We start from the raw sequence: 4,393 nt of genomic DNA, 5'->3' as shown, positions 1-4,393 counted from the left end.
GGCGGCGGCGACCTCCGGCTGGGGCGGCGGCGGCCGGCCGGGGAGAAGACGGCGGCGGGGCGCGGGACAAGGCGCGGCGGCGGATCGGGCCGCGGGGGCCCCGCACGGGCCTCGCGGGCCCGCGGGCGGCGGCGAACTGGGGACCGGGTGGCGGCCACTAGGAGGCCGACACGTGGCGGCGGACGGGGAGGCCGGACATGTCCGTCGGCGGCGGTTGTGTCCGACGGCGGCGGGAGGAGTTGGATCTAGGGTTAGGGGGGAGAAGAACCGTGGATTTCGGAGGGGGGTGTATATATAGGCATAAGTGGAGCTTGGAGAGTCCAAATGAGGTGCGGTTTTCGCCCACACGATCGTGATCGAACGCTCTAGGACATGGAGCAGAGTTTGGTGGGTTTTTGGCCAAATTTGGGGGGTGTTGGGCTGCAACACTCACGAGGCCTTTTCGGTCCCTCGGTTAACCGTTGGAGTATCAAACGAAGTCCAAATGATACGAAACTTGATAGGCGGTCTACCGGTAGTAACCCAAGGCTGCTTGGCAAGTCTCGGTCCAATCCGGAAATGTTTAAACCCCACACACGAAAGAAGACTAGAAATGACCACCGGAGGAGAACGAAGCGCCGGAATGCAAAACGGACAACGGGGAAAATGCTCGAATGCATGAGATGAACATGTATGCAAATGCAATGCACGAGATGACAAGGTATGAGATGCATGAAAATGAAAACAACACACGGAGACAAGACCCGAACCCGAGAAATAAATATAACTTAGCGCCGGAGACGGCAAGAGTTGGATACAAATATGGAAAGTATATCTGGGGCGTTACAAATACCTCCCACTCAAGCTTAAAGGACCAGCTTGGCATTCGTTTAACAGCTTGCCAGCAGAGTCAATTGGTTGCTGGGAGGACCTGGAATCAGCATTCCTTGACAACTTCCAGGGCACTTATGTGCGACCACCAGACGCTGATGACCTAAGCCACATAATTCAGCAGCCAGAGGAATCGGCCAGACAATTCTGGACACGGTTCCTAACCAAGAAAAATCAAAAAGTTGACTGTCCGGACGCAGAGGCCCTCGCAGCCTTCAAACATAACATCCGTGACGAATGGCTTGCCCAGCACCTTGGACAGGAAAAGCCAAAATCCATAGCAGCCCTCACAACACTCATGACCCGCTTTTGCACGAGAGAAGACGGCTGGCTAGCTTGTAGTAATGACATGACCAAGAGCCCTGGTAATTCAGATATCAAGTACAACAATGGCAGGTCGCGTCGCAACAAGGACAAGCGCCGCATTAATGGCGACAATACTGAGGATATGGCAGTTAATGCCAGATTCAGAGGCTCTAAACACGGTCAGCAGAAAAAGCCATTCAAAAGAAATACTCCGGGCCCGTCCAGTTTAGACCGGATACTCGATCGCTCGTGCCAGATAGACGGCACCCCCGAACAACCAGCCAATCACACCAACAGGGATTGTTGGGTGTTCAAGCAGGCAGGCAAGTTAAGTGCCGAAAACAGAGATAAGGGGATGCATAGCAATGACGAGGAGGAGCCCTGGCTGCCGAACAACAGAGGACAGATGGGCTTCCCCCCACAAGTGCGGACAGTGAACATGATATACGCAACCCACATCCCCAAAAGGGAACGGAAGCGTGCGCTCAGGGACGTATATGCGTTGGAGCCAGTCGCCCCAAAGTTCAACCCATGGTCCTCCTGCCCGATCACTTTTGATCGAAGGGACCACCCCACTAGCATTCGTCACGGCGGATTCGCCGCATTGGTTCTAGACCCAATCATTAATGGATTTCACCTCACTAGAGTCCTCATGGACGGCGGCAGCAGTCTAAACCTGCTTTATCAGGATACAGTGCGAAAAATGGGCATAGATCCCTCAAGGATTAAACCCACAAAGACAACCTTTAAAGGCGTCATACCAGGTGTAGAGGCCAGCTGTACAGGCTCAGTTACACTCGAAGTGGTCTTCGGATCCCCGGATAATTTCCGAAGCGAGGAGTTAATCTTCGACATAGTCCTGTTTCGTAGTGGCTATCACGCCCTGCTCGGGCGAACCGCATTTGCAAAGTTCAATGCGGTGCCGCACTACGCATATCTCAAGCTCAAGATGCCAGGCCCTCGCGGAGTCATTACCGTCAATGGAAACACCGAATGCTCTCTCCGAACAGAGGAGCACACGGCGGCCCTCACGGCGAAAGTACAAAGTAGCCTCTCATGGCAATTCTCAAGTCCGGCTGTTAAGCGTCCGGACACCCTCAAGCGCGCCCGGAGTAACCTACAACAAGACCGTCTGGCACGTTCCGAGCAAGCATAGCAGTGCGGCCCCAACCCCATCCCTCATGAGATTGCGAAACCAGTACCACGCATACATAATTACGCTCTGGAAATACCATGGGCATAAGGGGAGGGTCACAACCACAGCATGCCCAGAATGCGGCTCAACCACACTAGGGGCTCCCGATTTTGTCATTTCTCTTTTCTTACTTTCAGGACTCCACTCTTTAGAAGGCCTGTCCGGCAGTACACTCGCCGAACACACGATGCAACAGCCAGGGAGATAGCAAGCCACATCGAAAGTCCAGGTGGTCTCTATAACGAGCTAAATACCTATCTTACTTAAAGTTTCGCAGCTTTCCCATGGAGGGGGACATGTCAAATAATCACATCTCTTGCTTATTGCACTATTTGTATTGTTCTGCTTTCATAGCAGCCCTTTAATAAACAATACATAGCTCTTGTCTATTATTGCATTCATTTTTCATGTAAATATGTTCAGTCATGACATTATGCAACCGTACACTTTGGTACGGCCAATACACTAGGGGCTTAAGTTCCCCAAAATACGGTGTGAGAAGACCGAACACTCTCATGAGTGCGGCACCCCGAACTTATAGCACTATATGCATCGGCTCCGAATCTTGTCTTGGGTCAATAGTTGGGTTTGCCCGGCTCCCATGTTTTGGTACCTTACGTTCCGTTATATCAGCTAAGGTAGCGCTGGGAGAACTACTGCGATTGTGCCCCAGTTGAGCTGGGTTAACACCTCAGTAGAGAAAGCTAAAACTGACCGTCATGATAGGGCGAGAGACCGGTCGCTGTTCGAGAGGTTTTTCGAGTCCCTAAAGACTTATGCCGCTTCGAGCGAGGAGCTGGATTTATCCGGCCTTGCCGTGGATAGCACCCCGAACTCGGTATTCCGAATACTAGGGGCTTCTCCGAAATTTAAAATTATAGAATTCTATGGCTAAGTGAGAGTGATAAAGCATTATAAGTCTGATTGCCTTGTTCGTTGTGTTGAGCGCCTCCCTCGAAGGACCCAAGAATGGGAACAAGAGCGCTCAGGTTTATCCCGAACACCCCAGCACTCGTGGCATGGGGGCAGAAGCCGACGACTTGCATCTCTCAGATTTAATAAACGGCCGCACAGAAGGTAATATTTTAAATTCAAAAAGCGTTGCTTAGAGCATATGAACAAGTTTCAACGCACAGGACAAACATAAGCGAGTTTACTCAAAAATTAAATCCTTGGAACATTCGGTCGCCACAAGGAGGGCACCCTTCAGGACGCCCTCATAATACATCTCGGGCCTGCGATGCTCCTTCCCCTCTGGTGGCCCATCCTTCACCACCTTCTCAGCATCCAGCTTGCCCTAGTGCACTTTGGCATTGGCAAGGGCCCTACGGGCGCCTTCGATGCATACAGAGCGCTTGATGACTTCAAACCATGGACAGGCATCCACCAGCCGCCGCACCAGCCCAAAGTAGCTCCCAGGCATGGCCTCCCCAGGCCACAGCTGGCCTATAAGGCCCTTCATGGCCTGTTCGGCTGCCTTATGGAGCTCGACCAGCTGCTTTAGCTGGTCGCTCAGGGGCACCGGGTGTCCGGCCTCAGCATACTAGGACCAGAACACCTTCTCCGTTGAGCTCCCTTCTTCGGCTCGGTAGAATGTGGCGGCATCGAACACACTGCGGGGCAGATCTGCGAATGCTCCTGGAGAGCTCCGGATTTGGGTAAGTAACACGTAATTCACTTTCACATGCTTGCTTTGCATAAAGAATGCCTTACCCGCCGCTATCTTTTTCATTGCCTCAATCTCCTGGAGGGCTTTTTGGGCTTCCGCCTTGGCAGACTTGGCGCTTTCAAGTGCCGAGGCAAGCTCGGACTCTCGCGTCTTTGATTCAAGCTCTAAACTCTCGTGTTTCTTCACGAGAGCATTAAGCTCTTGCCGCACCTCCGCCACCTGCGCCTCCCGCTTTTCTCGCTCAGTGCGCTCCATGGACACATTGTCTTTGGCCTTGGACAACACTTCCTTCAGGGCCGCCACCTCGGTTGTGGCCCCTGTAATATTCACGTTGGTCCTGTCATTATTTGCAA

Source organism: Triticum dicoccoides, chromosome 1B (assembly GCF_002162155.2).
Source record: "Triticum dicoccoides isolate Atlit2015 ecotype Zavitan chromosome 1B, WEW_v2.0, whole genome shotgun sequence".
NCBI classification, from domain to species: domain Eukaryota; kingdom Viridiplantae; phylum Streptophyta; class Magnoliopsida; order Poales; family Poaceae; genus Triticum; species Triticum dicoccoides.
This window is presented reverse-complemented; position numbering follows the sequence as displayed.